Source organism: Acomys minous (assembly GCF_964271855.1).
Source record: "Acomys minous genome assembly, chromosome: 6".
Classification (NCBI taxonomy): Eukaryota; Metazoa; Chordata; class Mammalia; order Rodentia; family Muridae; genus Acomys; species Acomys minous.
The window spans coordinates 59545142-59564291 of NC_140487.1; positions in this window are offsets into that span (position 1 = coordinate 59545142).

A 19150-nucleotide genomic window follows, 5' to 3' on the forward strand; every position below is an offset into this window, starting at 1 on the left:
CTGCCTGTGATTCTGGCTCCGGGCAGTCAGCAGCGTCTGGCCTCCTCAGGAATCTTCATTCATGTTCTTCTGCCCTCCTTTTACACAACACACATAATCAAAAACAGAAATGGATTTTTGTTTTTGAAAGTGGAAGTATTTGAGTACACGCTCATCTGAAGAAAACACCTCATCCACTTCAATCACCAGAGATGTGCACATCAACGTAAAGACTTCACACACCTCTCTGCTGCTTGGAAAGAGCTCATGTCTTCCCCTTGTGATATAGAACATTGACAGTTATTTCACTTATCCAACTGCATCTTTAACACACTAGTCCCCCCCCTCTACATCCCATTGCTTCCTAAGCTATGTTCATCATGAATCTATTTTCTAATGTTGTAAAGACAGGGTCTCACTATACAGCCCTAGCTGGCCTGGAATTACTATATAGGTTGGCTGGCCTCACACTCAGAAAGATCTGTCTACTTCTGCCTCCCAAGGGCTGGGATTAAAGGTATGTTGCATCCTGGCCAGTGTTATACTCTATTATTTATGGGATCATTGAGTAACTTTTTGACTTCCATATATAAGTGAGAACACAAAGAATTTACATTTCTGTGCCTGTTAATTTCACTTAACATAGTGTCTTTTACTCCCAACAGTGGAATTTCTCAACACAAATGACAAATATCTGAGGTGACAGACACACCAAGCTTACTGATCATTACATATTGCATCCACATATTTAAATGTCACATTTTATTTCATAGTATTTAAAGTTTACTGTCTTCCAAATCAGATTAAAATATCAACAATAGTAATGAAATATGTAGAACGGAAAAATGTGATATATTTACAAATGTTGGCAGGATAAGGAGAAATCTGAACCCATATGCATAGTTTGTGGTAATAAAATGAGGCAGTCACTTTGCAAAACATGAATAAACATGCATTTTCCATGTGATCTAGAAAGTGCACTGCTAGATAAATGCTCACAGCAAAAAACATACATTCACACAGATGTGTGCACAAGTGTCTACCACAGTATTGGTCACAATTGCCAGAAAGCAGAGGAAACTTAGATGTTTAATCACTGATAAACAGTTGCTCGTCCACAGAGAGGAACGAGGTATTGGTATGTGCTACACCATGGCTGGACATTGAAACCACTGTGTTAAGTGAAAGAAGCCATTTACAAAAGGTCATAGAATAGATGGTTCTGTTTATCAGAGGTGTCCAGAGAAGCCATGATCTCCAGAATGGTCATGATCTGCAGAGGGTTGGAGATGGGCTAGAAAGATGGGGTAAGAGATGATATTCATGGCCTCTTCTTTTTTGAGGTAAGAACAACATCCTAAAATTGCTGATGGTTGCATGTATCAGCCGTATATCACAATCTGCTGGTGTGTGTTCTTTAAGAGTGAATTGTGTATATGATTTCTCCAAAAGAACAGGTTTTTAAAAAAAAAACATGAGTGGACTATCTAGAATACATAATAAATGCTTACAAATCAGGCAGAAACAGCAATCTCTGTGGAGTCCTAGGTGAATAAAAAATCTTGAAGGTAACTTAAAAGAGAGGAAACCAAAGGGCTCAAGAGTAAATGTATTAGCTATTTGGAAAAAATCCAAAGCATTCAACAATGAGATCTAAGCAAACATCCACTAATAGCAAAAATTGGACAGCTTGAGGATGCCAAGTGTTGCCATAGATGTGTAGGGAAGAGGACCTTCTGGGGCAGCTTGTGGGAGGGGGTAGGGTCGGTACAGATGTTCTGGAGAGCAATTAGCAGGGTGTGGAGAGAGAGGTTGATGTATGCATGCCCTGCAGATCAGCAATTCTGTTTCTTGGTCCATGGGGCAGAGGTCCTGACAGGCCCAGAAGTGGGGCAGGAACCCTAGCTGTTGTGAGCTGAGGAGCTGGAGGTCATTGGGGGCTCATCACAAGGACAGTAGTCACCATGCAGCTGTGGACACAAAGTGTCCATGCAGAAACCCAAGTAGATAAGCTTAAGACCATGAGAAGAAGCAGGCTGAACAGCAGAGAACAATGCTGCCAATTGAAAAAAATGAGAAGAAATGCACACAGAGCCACTGGGCGTATTTTAAAGACCCAATATACATAAAGAACAACACTAAACTCACTAGATTGGCTCCCTGAATGCTATGCAATTTTTTTATTCCTTGGGAAAATGAGAACAAACTGCTACTCATCCTCAGACAGGATACCAGTGACAGACCAAAGGCACACTCCACCTAAATCTGGACTGGCGGACCAATGGATTTATTGCGGTTACTTAAAGGAACACAAGTAACTCAAAGACAACTTATGAAAGATGCATCCTCGAGTCTCTCTTGCCTGATGTATAAAAGACTCCACTAGAGAGAGTGTCTTACTCTCCAGGAGTTGCTTCCTGTTTCTTAAGCCTGGGGAGGGCTCTTATAACTTTCTGGACTTCCTGGATCTTTCAGGTTTTGTTAGTTTCCAAGGTCTTCTGAGGCTCCCTCTTCCTTCCAGTAGGGGATGCTTCAATTAGGAGGAAAGAGCTGTGCAACTCACAATTGCTTCCTCTAACTCCTATATTCTTTCCGCCCCTCCTTCTTGACATGAAGTCTTGGGGGCGGGGTGTGGTGTGATATAAAGGCCTGATTATTTTCTTCCATTTATGGTTGAGTGTTGGACTTTATACCATGACAAGAGTCATTCTCAGTAGCTTGACCAGTTAGTAATATCTGCAGTAACCATCACCCACTGGGAAAAAAAAAAAAGAACTTTCTCTTAATGACCAAGGATGGCAGCTGACACTCTCTGGGCATAAACACAAGTGTTTAGAAAGTAATTTACCAGGCCCATCATATCTGTTTAATAAAGCTGTAGCAGAGGTCTCCCCACTGGGGCCTTTGACATTCTGAATTGCATGTCTTTGTCCTGGATTGCAGTATCAAATGTGGTTACTTCCTGCATAGTGGGCCTTAAATCCAATAACAAAGCAGTTGTTCATACCTGCAATAGCTGTGCCACTATTGCACCAGTGGGAATATATTGTTTGGAAAGTTGGTGTTATAGCATGCAGGGTGCATAGCTGAGTAGAACTGTTGGTAATAATTTTCTTCCCAGTAACTTGCACAGTGCTTCCTGGGACAATAATAGACAGCTATGGGGGAAAAGAGCATGCAGCTCAGGCCCAGGCTGATTTCCCCACACCCTTCGCAAAAGCGTGTGTGTGATGTCTTCAGCAATAGGACCTTATCCCATTATGGAGCATAGTCAGCAGTAGTGGCAGTAGCCTGTATGGGGTGGTGGCCTCAGGCATTTTCCTGGCCATGATTCTTAGGGAGGAAGATTGCCCTTGGCACTGGTATCTTTACTCTCTTTCCCTTGCACCCTGCCAGCTGCAAGAAATGGCAAGCCCACACCTCCATCTCCTCCTCTCCTCTTCCCGTTTTCCCTGACAAGCCAGAGGCTGATGTGGAGAACACCCACATGGCTCTTTCTTGTTGTAATCCCTTCATTACGCAGCTAAGCCTTTTCTGGGAAGACAGGCACGCCTCAGTTGCATGTCTTACAACACACATCAAAGACCACGCAGCAGCTGTCACAGTCCGATTGTGGTCCCATCCCACATGTGCTGCTTCCAGGAATGATAATAGTTTGCCAGCCAATTTGAGGATGTCCTTTACTTGCATCCTAAACCTCATCCTTCAGAGAGATGTGCCGTTTCACATCACATAGAGGAAGACAGCCTCCTGAGGATACCCTCCTAAGCATGGACCACTCTTGGACGGCTTTCTCTTGCTGCATGGGCTGCCACTCATCACCAGGAGCATGCATCTGCCATTACAACAAGGAGACACACTATCTTATTACCACAGAAGAAAGGCAGCGATACTGGGATTGTCCCTGCAGATACTTACTCTCAGACCGGTTAGGCTTCATTTTGTGCCTTACCACCCACAACTGGGGCCATGCGACAACTCTTCCTAGACTTGTTTCTGGTTCTGTCAATCTCAGTTCAGTCAGCAACTGTGTTGTGTGGCTCTTCCTGGGGTGACACAAGCAAATGTCTACTCACCCCAGATAGGGCACCAATGACACACCAAATTCCACCTTACTCTACCTTGGTGAATCAGTGATGCTATTGACATTCCATACAGGGACATGAAGGGTTACTTCCAGGAGCATGGGCAACCTGAAGACAGCTGCCTCATGGAAGAGACAAGTGTCCAGGGAAGAGAGGCAAGTGAAATCTTTGAGCAGAGAAGCTAAGGTGACACCATCTTTTAGACTGTGTGTGTGGCCCATGCTGGCTTTGAGTTTGTGGCAATTCTCTTGTGTTAGATTCCAGGGTTGATTTACTCCATGCCCAGCTGAGCCCACTGGCCTTGACTTAATGTTAATGGACATGGCGCTTGGAGGAAATGGGGTGTAACATCTGAGGATGCAGGCTTGGTGGCTATGCTATCCCTTCTCCTGGGTTCACCATGTTCTGTGTCCAGCTGCCAGTCCTCTCATATTGCTGTTGATGACCTCATCTTCTGAGGCACGGTCCTTCCATCCTGTGGTTAATGATTGGTGACAATTACAGATAACATAAGGGCAAAGACTGCAAGCATTTGCCCTTCATCTCCTCAGCTGCTTGTCTTTCTTAAAGGGACAGAACCGATGGACTTAGAGACAGACGGAAGCCATTTGGGAGTCCAGGGAGGTGACACCGTGTGTGAAGTGGATTTGGAGTCCTGGGCTCAGTTGGCTGATGTAGCGATTGACTTCAAATGTAAAAGCCTCGGGAGAGACTCACTGAGTGCCAGGTTTATTGGAGCAAGGATCTGCCTCTTGCTCTGTTTCATGTGATGACAGCCCCCAAATGAGACTTAACACTATTTAAACATTTTTTTTTCTGAAAGTAATGATTACTATGATTCCCAAATAAAGAGGATGGTGGCACAGAGTTAAGTATATAAATAAGTAGTGAAAAAAGTGACTCAGGAGCTGGAGGGGTGGGAGAGTGGTTGATAACACTGAGTGCTCTTTTGGAAGCCCTGGGTTCAATTTCCAACACCCATGTGGGGATTAACAACTGTATGTAACTCCAGTTCCAGAGAATCCTACATCCTCTTTCGGCTTCTGCACACACGGTACATAGGCACATATGCAGGCAAAAACCCATGCAATTTTTATTTTTATTTTTTAAAAGGGGATTCAATAAAGGGGGCTACTGTCTTCTGGTCTCACTTTATATTTCAAAATGTTCCCCACATCAGAAAGTTACAGAAGCTGAAAAATAAAAGCCATCACTCTCACCTGAAACTTAGTGCAACTGGCCTTGTTAGGTCAGTAGGCAGTGGCTGAGGAGAGGAGCCAGAGCCAAGTCGGCACATGCACAGTCAGCCAGAGCCAAAGGGTTTCAAGAACCATCTTTAAAGGATTCTGTCATTCACACTGAGTCACCCAAGTTCTGGCCAGGGGATCATGAGAAGCTGCAGGGGTTGGCTACTAACCAGTGTGTACTCTGCAGAAGAGACGGGAGTGTTCTCAACAAATCCAACAGAAGTCACATACATGATCAGTGAGCCGCCCCCCCACCCCCTCCCCTCCAATGGCCTCTTCTGGAAACCAGCATTAAAGAAGCCAAAGGGCTCCCTTACAGGCACTGAGAGCCCTGGTGGGTTCGACTAGCAGAAGGGAAGCTGGTCAGGTCTCAGTGGCCTAACAGATGACAACCTGAGGCAAGAAAAGTAAACTAACCCTAAAAGGGGCTCTGAATAGGGCTGTTATCAGAGGAAAGATGCCACTGGGTGTGTGTTCAGAAGGAAAGCCTTCTGAAAGGCAGACCCCAGCCATAGCTGTGGCCTTGTAATCTGCAGCTGGAACACACCCTCGTTCTCCCCCTAATGTTTCTGAGAACGAATCCTTCAACCTGCCTTAGCTTAGTGCCACTGTGTCACTTTAATGAGCACTCAAGGCCCCCCTCCTCCATTCAGATTTAACCTCTTGAGTAGGTCTGTCTACAAGGTGGAACAGCAATTCTGGCCACCAAATGTCATTTTCATCCCAAGTGGACTTTCTGTTACCCACCCCGGGCTTTCCAATGGGTTGTCTAAACCCAGTCACTGCAAGGACCTTGTCTTCAAAGAAAAGATTAGATCCTGGGCCCCAACTAAGAACTCTGATGGGTTCAAGTCAACTTGATGCTCACGCATGGCCTCCGAGCAACCTCAGCTTGTCCTCCTTTATCAGGCAGAAACGGATTTCTACCACTAAGAACAGGTCAAGGCCAGTGTCGTACATCGACTGATGGCAGCCAAAGGAGATTAGAGAGTTGGCTCTTCCTTCTCCTCAAGGGTAAGGAAAACACAGGGCTGAAGCGATGACTCTGCGTTTAAAAGCAACTGTTGTCCTTCCAGAGAACCAAGGCTTAGTTCTGCTATTCACGTGGTGGTTCATAACTCTCGGCCCAGGGGATCTGACACCCTATTTTTTTTTTTTTTTGCCTCTTCAGACACCAGGCACATACATGGTGCACAGCCATACACGCAGGCAAAACATCGTTAGTTAGTTTTAAAATAAGGATTAAGGGGGAAGAAATCTCTGACCAAGGAAGGATGTAGATGGGGGGTCCTTATGGGATAAGAGATTCTTGAGATTCACAGTCTTGTAGAGTGAAAATGTGTCCCATTTCTCTATCATCAACTGTGCATGGAATGACCCTTATCTCTTCCTACCCTCTACTCTTGTCCCAGGGACAAAGTGCACCATGGGTAAGGAGACACCACAGGTCTACAAATAAGCAAGGCACTGACTTAGATCTTATATATATATGAGAGAGAAAAAAATTCTCTCAAGACATAAGGACAATTCTTAAAGCATGCCACTCTCATGAGCAGTGCAAGATTGGCAGAGCCTGGGAAACTAGCAACCCCTACCAAAGGGCCTGCACTTTCCTCTGATTTGGGGGTGACGAATCTCTCAGGGGTTTCCCCTCAAACTGTCCTCACTTCTCTTCTACAAATCTTCCTCACATCTCTTCCTCATCTCCTTTCCCCTCATGCCCTTCCCACTTCACAGGGAAGGCCTCTGTGGGGGACATTTGCCTTTGAACTCACTCTCTCTGCCCAGCAGTTTCGATTTCTGTCATTATTGGTGTAGCCGTGAAGTTCCTCCACTTTGTGTGCCACAGGATCCCTGAGAAAGTGCCTCAGGTAGCATCACAGGATTGCTGAGTATGTCCTAGTGAGCCAGAAGGCCTGCACTTGACTCAGGGCTCCTCACCATCCTCTTCACTGGGGTACCAGGTTCCCATTTCCTGCTGAGCCTGCCACGTGTGCAGACAGCCCTGCCTTGGCTTTAGTCGATCAAGAGTGGGAGGGCAGGCAGCCGCAGCACTGGGGTAGGGGAGCCAGCTCTTACAGTACCGCTTAGACTCACCAGAAATTAGAATCAAGGTAGACGAGTAGGAGACCTGTTGGGGTGTGTATGTGTTGGGAGTGGGGGTGGGGCGGGAGATTGAGGGAAAGAATGTGATTGGCAGGCACATGGGGAAAGGTTGGTTGCCTCGGACAGGGTGATAAGAGGCTGCAGAGGCCTTTCGTGACACCTTTTATGCAGGACTGGGCACCACCATGACAGTGGTTTCAAGGGTTTTTCTGGAGATGGATGGGAAATCAGTGTGAAGCAAATCACCACACTTGTCTGGCTAACAAGACGGGACCCAGACCTCCTCGATGGTTAAACCCTGTTCAGGGACGAGGCTTACCCAGGGAACTAGTGATTAGATTTCACTCACATGCCTGTCTGCCGAATCAACTTGGAAGACTATCTTGTCCTGGCCTTGTCTGGCCCCTGAGAAATGTCACAGAGGCAGAAGATCTATTTCCCTTGGATTTCTGTCTCTGTCTCTGTCTCTGTCTCTGTCTCTGTCTCTGTCTCTGTCTCTGTCTCTGTCTCTCTCTCTCTCTCTCTCTCTCTCTCTCTCTCTCTCTCTCTCTCTCTCTCTCCCACACACACACACACAAGTGTTTTACTACCGAGGATGGATGCTACTCCATGCTCACCAGGCCCAGTCAGCATCACACCACCAATAGAATGAATCAGTAATGTCTTACGCAAGCAGAAGAAGACAAAGTCCCTATGGACTGCACCGTGACTCCAGCCTAGAGAGCTGCTGTATCCTCAAGGTTGAAGGGTGAAGCTATATCCGCTTTTGTCAACTGAAGTTAAACTGCTCCTGGTGGGCATGTGGGCAGAGATGGTGGAAAGGGTGCTTGTCAGATCCATAGCTGCAAAAGCAAGTACCCAGGGATGTGTTTATCTGCTCAGGCAGTAAAATCACTCTGGTACAGCAGCTGCAGTTCGAGTCACCACTTAGTTAAACTTACCTCTGCCAGGCTCTGTAATTCACAGGTCCATCTTTTGTATGCGCCAATACAGAACTGTATGGAGATGTGGCATGAGTCATTGCCTATGTGTTTTTAAGTCCTTGATGGTGACACTGATCTCTACAACCCTGTCCAGAATGCAGCTCCTATGCGGAGGCTGCTGTAGAGACTCTCTGGTCCTCCGCACAACAGCCCCTACTCCATAGCTCAGATAACCAGGATGGGGCTTCTGCCAGTTACTAAAGGAGTCTGTGCTAGTTATTCACTGTATCCCTGGAGAAGAATTGACCGCAAGACGGGTTCATGGACCCACTTCCCCCTGTGGATTATAACAGTGTAAATATTTAGTCAGTGTGTGTGGCCATCCTAGAGGGAACTTGACCGCTCTTCCTTCACAGGGGTCTGAGAACTTATTGAGTACCACTGGTCCTCTGTTTTTGTGATTTGAGATGCGTTATTGTTCAGTTGACATGAACGTTTTCTGCTTGTCTGGATCAAGCATGAACCCAGTAGACATCTTTTTTATTTGCCTCTAGGAACAGTACACGCAGCTCAATGTCAGAGGTCTCCACATGCTCAGATTGTCACCCTGCCTTTGGTGTCTACGTCGGTAACCATGTTTTGGAGTGTCACCACTTGGCCCATATCCTCCTCAGGTCAAATTATTCTCCTTTGATTTCCAACTGAGTGGCAGTGGCTCTCACAGCAAGGTCTGGCCAATAGAGAGGAGAGTTTACAGAACTTTTCAAGGTGCTAGAGGGCTATGTTGGAGAACCTAGTGTTCAAGATATTGGTCAAAATATACCTTCTGAACCCTACCAATGTGTTGGAAGAGACTAAATGGTTCTTCTATGGTAGCACTGCAATTTCCCTGCACGTTTGAATCCTTTCAATGCTAGCCCAAGGGAGATCAGATCTTTCTAACTTGCTCCTAATGGGCCACCTTTTGATCCATGTCTTAGCCAACCAGTCAAACTATTAATCTCACCCTAATTCCCTCAGCTACATTATTAAATACATATTATCTGTCTTGGGAAGTATATAAATAAATATATGATTTATTGATCACATTATGTTCCTTCCACAAGTATCTCATACATTTACATTGGTGGGACTATACCCTGGGTTTATGTTTGCATAAGTTACAAAAGCCAGGTAGCTTTTTTTTTTTTTTTGACCAGAACACATCCAAGGCTTGGCATCATGCATGTCACAGGGTTGCAGCTCCCAAATAGAAAATTACCATTGGTGAATGTGCCACCTCAGGTGCATGGGAGACTCTGGCATACTGGACTGTGGGGTGTGGCAAGTTCGTGGGGCATCTTAAAATCAGTGATTGATATGGGCGGAGCCACACCTGGGCAGGTGGTCATGGGTTGTATGAACAGTTACACTGAATGTGGAGAGCGAGACAGCGAGCAGACTTCCTCCACGGCTTCCTCTGCTTCAGTTCCCACCTCTGTGCTCCTGTCCTGCTTGAGTTCCGGCCAGCTTTATCACCGCCCCTCATCTGTGTCCTCCACAAACAAGCTCTACTCCCTGCTTCAGACACTTTGTGCCAAGTGCTTCCCGGGGCCATTTTAGTCACGGCACACGAGAATCATTTTGTTGATGGTGAGAATGCTAAAATTAGTTCCGGCTCACCAGACCCACATTTCTCCCACTCTAGGCAGCCGCAGGGTATAAAGACAGAATATAAGACAGAAGACCCCAGCTGGGCATGGTGGCGCAAGCCTTTAATCCCAGCACTCGGGAGGCAGAGGCAGGTGGATCGCTGTGAGTTCGAGGCCAGGATCTACAAAGCGAGTCTAGGAGACAGGATGTGGTGGCGCACGCCTTTAATCCTAGCACTTGGGAGGCAGAGGCAGGTGGATTGCTGTGAGTTCGAGGCCAACATGGTCTACAAAGTGAGTCAGGACAGCCAAGGCTACACAGAGAAACCCCATCTCAAAAAAAAAAAAAAAAAAAAAAGGACCCCTGGTTTCTGCCCTTGGTGGTGTGGGCTCCAGTAACAAAGGCCAAATCAATAAACAAGTAAGGATCATAAGACAGTCAAGGATAAAGACCAAAGTATGTACAGGGCAGGGAGGAGGAGGCAGTGCCACCCACCCAGGCAGGGAGGAGAGGGCCCGCCCGGGCCCCCCAGCTGAGGTGTGGCAGTGGATTACAATGTGTTTTCCAAGGACTCAGCTTTCACACTGGGTCTTGTGAGGCCTATGGGTGTGACTTTGTGTTAGGAACACAGGTCAGGGCCAAGGAGGTTATTACAGGCCAAGGGACAAGCAATGTCAGCAGCAAAGATCAAGGGGAGGGTGGCAGGGTGAGCCGACTGAGGTCTGCTCAGCTGGAATAGTACTAAGCAATAAAAAACAAACAACCTGATACCGACAGACACAGTGCGGACAAGTCCCAGGGGCGCTTTGCCAAGCAGGAGAAGCCAGACTCAAAAGTTACAATGCTGTTACTTCGTTTTCAGCCTCTGGTGGGGGGGAGTGGCGAAGTAACTGACAGGGAAGGGGCCAGAGAGGACTTTCCATGGGTGATGAAGCATTCTGAATCCTGAGGGGAGTTTCAGTTGACCAGTGGAAATGTCTGTAAACAACCTGATGCAGGTGGAGGGCTGAACAGTGGCTCCCAGGATGACCACACCTGCATCCACACAACCTGTGACTGTGCCCCTCATGGGACAGGTGCTGCACAGCTGTGCTTACACTGACACTCTTGAGATGGGTGGGGCAGGGGACAGCCTGGATTGCTCCTTACAGAAAGAAAGCAGGAGGTCAGAAGGTACTATGGGAGCAAGGTGTCACTGTGCTGTGACAAAGGGGACACAAACGGGGGAGCCAGCACAGAGGTAGATGGTCTCATTGGAGCCTCCAGAAGGAGCCAGCCCTGCTGACTCGCTGACTTCGATTCAGCAGGACTGGCTTTGGACTATTAGAATAGATACATTATCAGTTTTGGAAATAAACTGTGATTAAAAAATATTTTATTAATTTATTCATATTACATCTCAATTGTTAGCCTATCCCTTGTATCTGCCCATTCCTTCCTCCCTACTCCTCTCCCCTATGTCTGTGACTGAGGGGGACCTCCTCCCCCTGTATATGCTCATAGGGTATCAAGTCTCTTCTTGGTAGCCTGCTATCCTTCCTCTGAGTGCCACCAGGCCTCCCCATCAAGGGGACGTGGTCAAATATGAGGCACTAGAGTTCATGTGAAAGTCAGTCCCCACTCTCCACTCAACTGTGGAGAATGTCCTGTCTATTGGCTAGATCTGGGTAGGGGTTCGAAGTTTACTTCCCGTATTGTCCTTGGCTGGTGCCGTAGATTGTAGTTTGAGTAGGACCTCTGGGCCCAGATCTGCTCGTCATAATGTTCTTCTTGTAGGTTTCTAGGACCCTCTGGATCCTTCTATTTCCCCATTCTCCCATGCTTCTCTCACCTAAAGTCCCAATAGGATGTCCTTCCCTCTGACCCACTTTCCCGCTAAGCGAAGACTTTCATGAGACATGCCCCTTGGGCTAGTGTCTAGATGTGAGTATATACCATGTGAGTCTTTCTGCTTCTGGGTTAACTCACTCATTATGATCATTTCTAGTTCAATCCATTTGTCCACAAATTTTGGGAATTCATTGTTTTTAATAGCTGAGTAGTATTCCGTAGTGTAAATGTACCACAGTTTCTTTATCCATTCTTCTACTGAGGGACACTTAGGCTGTTTCCATGTTCTGGCTATTATGAATAAGGCTGCTATGAACATGGTCATGGTTGAATATATGTCCCTGTTGTGTGCTGGAGCATTTCCTGTGTATATTCTGAGGAGTGGAATAGCTGTGTCTTGAGGAAGCACCAGATAGCTTTCCAAACTTTGTACAAGTTTTCATTCCCACCAGCAATGAAGGAGTGTTCCTCTTTCTCCACATCCTCACCAGCATGTGATGTCATTTGAATTTTTGTTTTTAGCCAATCTGATGGGTGTAAGACAGAATCTCAGTGTTGTTTTGATTTGCATTTCTCTGATGACTAATGACGTTGAGCGTTTCTTTAAGTGTTTCTCAGCCATTTGATATTCCTCTGATAAACTGTGATGTTTTATTTCAGAACTAGAATGTACATTTCATTGAGCCTTAACTTTACCTTAAACGAAACATTTTTGAAAAAAAAGTAAAACAGGGCTGGAGAGATGGCTCAGTGGTTAAGAGCGCCGCCTGCTCTTCCAAAGGTCCTGAGTTCAATTTCCAGCAACCGCAGGGTGGCTCACAACCATCTACAATGTAAGCTGATGCCCCCTTCTGGCCTGCAGGTGTACGTGCAGACAGAACACTGTATACATAATAAAAAATAAATCTTTAAAAAGGACCAAAACAGGTATGGACATCTGGTGAATAATATGCAAAAGATATACTATTCCAGGTAATTATAGGTATTTGCACCTGGCTCCAAAACATGTGCAAGATGATAAAGGGACAAATGGGTGTGTGTGTGTGTGTGTGTGTGTGTGTGTGTGTGTGTGTGTGTGTGTGTGTGTGTGTGTTTTCACTTTTCAGGGCACGAGTTACACCCCAGAATGGATGTTCTTTCCTGTGTTTTCTAAATATTTGGCACAAGGTCTGGTTATATAGTCCTTCCTGGCTTGGGACTTGCTTTGTTGACCGAGCTAGCCTCAGACTCCAGAGATTCCCCTGACTCTGCTTCCCAGGGGCTGGGATTATGGAAGTGTGTCGTCATGCTGGGCTGCCACACTGAACTCTGTGACGATCACTTGGAGTGTAGTCGAGAGCTGCTTCCTTCTGCCAGCTTCACTCTTGGGAGGTGGAGACGTGGGGGTGGGGGGTGGGGGCAGGGGAGCGGGCGTGGGGGCGGGGGCATGCGAATCTCAGAACTTCCACCAATGGACGGCAGGGGGCAGGAAAGGGTGAATTTGAGTCTTAGCCGCAAGGCCAGCTTTTCTGAAGGTAGAAACGGAGACAGTAATTGGGCTGTTTGTTCAGAGTAAGGACACTCCCAGGAGCTTGAGTTTTGGTGTCTAGATTGCTGCCTGTGTGGTGCAGCAATCTAGGTGGGCACAAGTCACTGAATTCTTCCCAAGTTGGAACCTCATAGGGTTGTGTTGTGAACACAAATGAGATCAAAGCATTCACCGTAAAGACATAGTGGCTGACAGCTGACAGCATCCACGAGATGGTTGGCGTCGTGGCTGATTGGCACAGTGCCTGATGGCTGACGGCACCCATGAGACTGCCGGTCATCAATGACTTCTTAGCACACAGCAGAGTACGGGCACACGGCAGGTTCATCTTCACTCCTGCTGCTCTTGAAGATGACCAGCATAGGCCCTGTTCTGTGAGCCAGCTCCCTGGAGAGATGGCTCAGTGAGTAAGAGCACTGGCTGCTCTTCCAGAGGACCCAGCACCTACCTAGTGACCCGCAAAGGTCTGTAGCTACAGTCCTGGGGGACCTGAAGGCATCTTCTGACCTCCATGAGCATGAGACACACACTTGGTGCACTGACATACATGCAGGCAGAGCAATTAGTAGACATTTTTAAAAGGAAGAAAATAGGCAGTGTAAGCCCATCTTGAGTCTAGACTACTGTGGGCCCATACCTATGTCCTCAGCCTCCTAACAGGTTTTTTTTTTTTCACTTCCCACGGGCACCCGACTCAAGAAAACTGACTGGAATACATCGCCTCTCTTGTCCTGCTGGAATGCCGTGGTCATCCATCTAGAAAGGGTTTTCCAGACTTGCCCTTCTCCCCTTCCTACTCCCAATGTACTAGCAAAAGGCGTTTGTTGTTGTTGATGGTGGTGATGATGTGCATGTTTGGAGACAGTTTTATTAGGTAGCCCAGGCTGGCCTAGAACTTACAATGAAGCCCAGGCTGGCCTAGAACTCACCACGCAGTCTCCAGTCCCCACAGCACTGCTATTGCTAAGGATGCCGGGCAGCAAGGTCTGTTTCCTTCCACTCCACACTACTCTCCCATTTGTTTTAGTTTGTGCCTTCTGTCTGCCTATATCCCAGAATATCCCCCCCTACTGGCCTCCCTGTTCCCAAGCTTGCTACCTCCACATCCGTGTCCTTGCCAGAATGACCTTTCTGCAGTGGGAGCCTGCCTATCTCCTTGCAGGCTCTGACCCCTAAGAGTGTCTCTCAGTGCTGTCCCATCCCAGCAGGCAGTTCCTGTAAGGCCTCCTGTAGCTTTCACATAGCTGCCCCAGGGAACATTCCACCTCGCTCCCTCCTGCTTTGCGGGCTATGCCTGGAATGCTTCACATGATCGCTTGAGCCACTGGGCTCAGTTCCTGCTGGCTTCCTCCTAGATTCTAGACCCTGGAATCTGGTCGTCTGGTCAGTCGGTCATCTTTGTGTCTCATCTCTGTGTCGCTGAGCTCAGCTGTAGCTGCTAAGTTTATATGTGAGTCCCGGGAGTGGGATTCATATTGTTGGACCCTGGAGTCCAATTCAGGAAGGGAGAGACCACTCAAGTCACACAGGCTGGAGGTATACGTAAAATTTATTACTGACACATCAGAAGTCCCAATTGTCGATGTGTCAGGGTCCCTCAGCACTCGGGAGGTGAAGGACCCCAAGTAGCTGTTACAGGCTAATTTTAAAGGCAAAAACTGCAAAGCAGATGGGGTTGCTTATCAAGTTAAACCATATGGACATTAGGACATCTGGCGTTGGGAGACCTCTTGTGGGGACTTGGGTGTGGGTCCCTAGGGCAGTTACTGGAAACCCTATGGGGTACATCTGATATTTGGAAGCTTGCATGTAACTATTCTGGGAATTAGGGTGGAACTCTTGAGGTTAGCAGTAATGAGAACTGGGAGAGGTTCTCAGGCCACAGGGCAAGCAAAGTTAGACAAGCATCTTATATTTTATAATTTTACAGTTTCTCAATATCATGTTCCAAAGAGCGTAAAGGCGAAGGAAAAGAAACCTCACTGAGTCAGCTGGGGGTCCTGTTGGGGGGTGCAGATGACATTCTCACAGACAGAACAGACATTTACAAAGACGAGGAAGGCTGAGGACATCAGCAAGGCCTGGTGGAGCATCCAGGCCTGATAGCGAATCCGCTGGCTGGGTAGAGCTCTTTTGCAGAGCAGAGCCTTGATAGACGCTGCCTAACACAGAGGAAGCCCCTGGAGCTGGTCTTATTCATAGGCTGAGCTACCTACAGGCTGAACCTGCTATGCCCCCCAGATCGATCCCACTCCCCCTAAAAAAGAACCAGAAAACACATGAAACTGTTGTAAAATGCAAGAGGAATCTTTAATTCAGCTCTGAGCTGATCCCCCAAATGCTAGGTCTCAGGAGCGACCTCAAGGTCCATGGTCTGAGGTCCTTTTATCCTCTCAATGTCCTTTAAGCAGAAAAGGGCACCAAGGCCACCCATGGCTTAACTTTTTTTGTTCTCCCCTATGGGATGGGTCGGTTGCTAGGGCAGGAATGTGGCCATAAAGCTGGGTCTCTTGGCGGCCTGGTGGCACTCAGAGGAAGGATAGCAAGTTACCAAGAAGAGATTTGATAATCTAAGAGCATATATAGGGGGAGGAGGTCTCCCTCAATCACAGACATAGGGGAGGGGAGAAGGGGGGAAGCGGGAGGGAGGGAGGAATAGGAGGATACAAGGGAAGGGCTAACAATTGAGATGTAATATGAATAAATTAATTAAAAAATCTCTCTTAAAAAAAAAAACTAGGGTCTCTTATCAACTCTATCTCCCCGGTGGGAGCCTTTGGGTCAGTCACTAGGCATCGCTATCTCTAGCGGGGGCTGCTCTTTGCAGCTGGCCAGACTATCTCCTGTAGGCCTTTTTTTTTTTTTAACCTTTGTCCCAGTTACCCTGAAATCCAATTTGAGTTCTTCTGGTATCTCAAACCCCAGGTCAAGGCCATGGAGACCTTAAAGGCCAGCCTGCCAGGTACAGGGCAGAGAGAGCCGGCTGGAAGGCAGGTCTGCGGAGAAAACAACAATGGCAAAAACTCCCAGGAACACCTTTGTCCTCCTAGCTAATGGATGGAGGCGATTGCACTCATGAGCAAGCACATGGCACACCCTTCTCCTGCACCGTGGTGGCAGATGAGCAAGTTGGGGCACACTCTTTCTCTGGAACAGCAGTCTCTTGGCTTCCAAGAGACACTCTGTGGCTCTGCTTTCTGTTCTCAGCTAATCCCATGAAGCGCAAGCAAGCTCGAACTGGGCTTCCTGGCCACAGAAATCTCAAAGGAGTCTGCTGCCCGCAAACTCCAAACGGTCTTCTTTCTAAGAAGGTTCAGGCACCAAGTCTGTAGGGTACTGCTTGACTATTTTTCATGACCATGCACTGTCTTGTGGCAGAAAGCCTGAGCCCCACATTGACGGGCAGGAGTACCCGAGGTCTGGTGTGGTGGCTCGACTTGTAAGCCAGCGCTTGGGTGGCCGAGGCTGGAAGTTAGCTGTGAATCCTAGGCCAGCCTAAGCTAAGCTTTGAGTTCTGATCTCAAAACGAACTAACAACGCCAAATCAAGGAAAACAAACAAACACAAAAACCACCCACTCAGCCAGTCAACACTACCACTGAGTCCAAAAGTAATCTTGTTCTCCGCGGTGCTCTTTCTAGGGTGATGGGTTGGGGTGCAGAGGAAGCCATTTCATATTCTAGAAGGGCCCACGGGAGCGGGCTGGATATGGAAGTAAGTCAGGGTAACGTTGGATGACAGCCACCAGCTAGGACAACAAAAGTGGCAGGCAAGGCTGAGGGCAGGTGTGAGCCCCGCAAACCAGGACTGGTCTCCCTGTTTACTGTTGGGAAGGGCAAGAGGCTATCAAGAAAACCAACCAACCTGGCCTGGCCCAGGAGCCACCTGTCTGGGGACCTACTGTGCCTGGGAAAAGCAGCCATAGAGCAAAGCTGCGCCCCCCCCCCCCCCCCGCTGCCCCTGCGCCTCTTCTTTAGGCTTCGGGAGTCAGGGGTGGAGTGGGGTGGGACGGGGTGGAGGTTCAGGCCTCTTCTCCAGCCTGGGCACTGCAGAGGCTCTGTGGGATCTAGGCCCATGTTTTCATAGCCAATCTGCCTGCCACTCACTCTTTAACAGCCAGTATATGAAGGAGAACAGCGCCCCCTTGTGTCCGAGCGGTGCAGCTTCAAAGAATTTGGCAACCTTACTGTTGGGTTTGGGATACCGGGCCCTACTGTGTGCAGGCTTAGTAGCAGGCGCTTACTTCTCTGTGGCAGGGGCCAGTCAGAGGGTTTCTTAAATTCACTGGAGCAGCACCGCTTTCCTAAATGCCCTCTCTTGTTCACATGTCAGGGGGCCAGGAAGCAGAGCTGGGTTTTTATCTTTTATTTTGAGACAGTGTTTCATTACATTGCCTAGGTTAGCCTTGAACTCAAATACATAGTGTAGGTAAATAAGCCTTGGACTTGTAATCTTCCTGCCTCAACCTCCTGGGTAACATCCCCACTTCTGGCTTATTTCTGAGGTTCAATTCAGAGGTACAATCTGCAAACTCCTTCCTGGCTTACTAGACCACTCCTGTGGCATCCCCAATCTTTTGTCCTCAGGGTTTGTCCAGAGACCTCTGACTGTGATGGAATTTTGTTTTCATTATCTTTTTAAATCATGAAACGTATGCCAATGAAAAAATAAGCACAGACATAAGGTCCTGTGGACAGACATGAGGTAAGCCGTGAAATGGCCCATAGCTCCTAGGATGCCCCAGCCGTCTCTCTTCCCCCCACAACAGATCACATGACCCATGGGCATTCCCTGCTATCTTTGCCCTGGACCGGCTTTTTGTCCTCCAAGGATGCAGCCTTAGAAGATACAGGCTGGCTTTGCCTGTTTTGAACCTCTCACCAACAGAATCTTACTGAAGGTGGTGCCTGGTGCACCTTTTTTATGTTTTGCCGAGCTGCATGTGTCCACGGCGCTCCTGTATGTTTGGCACTCCGGGAGTCTACAACAGCTGACATACCCATCTTACTGCTGGTCTGTGTTTCGGACTGGGGATGTTACAGACTGTGCATCTACGATCGATCGTGTTGGTGCACGTGGGCTGGTGAATCTATTCCCGCGTCGGTGGAGTCGTCAGTGACAGGCTGCAGCTTTATTCTAGTGTGTGGTCACTTCTCAGTGTGATGGCGCCAATTCCTGCCAGGGGCACGAGACAGTTCTCATCCTTATTGTTACGTGGTATGGCCAGACAGGGCCTTTTCTTTTGTCACACATGGCAGATTTGGTTTATGTTATCTTATTGTGCATGCAATTCAACTCGTGTGTGTGTGTGTGTGTGTGTGTGTGTGTGTGTGTGTGTGTGTGTGTTGATACTGAATACATTTCCTGTTTATTGTCCACTTGGATTTCCCCTGATATCTGGTGTCTATTCCTAGTTTTGGCTATCTTTTCTGTTGCCATAATGAGTTATATGAACTCTTCATATGCGACAGCTGATACGTATTACCATCTTGGTCCTAGTACAAATGGCAACTTCACGCAGTTCAAATTAAAACCTTCTGAATACCTGTCCCTTGTCAATCACCTGTTCACAGATAGCCTCTGACAGCGGATGGTGCACCTTTCCACTTCCTTTGCTCGTTTTGAGGGAACCAGAGGTTTCTGATTCCAGTGCAATGGGCCTTCTCAGCCCCTCGTTGTACGGTTGGTTCTTTTGTGTCCTGTTAGGAAATATGTGCCCAGATGGTACAGGGGGACTCGGAGCTGTGCTCTCAGGAAATTCTTCTCTTGGTCTTCGCTCAGACTGCCTCTCTGCTTCTGTGTTCTGGGAGGGAGACAACT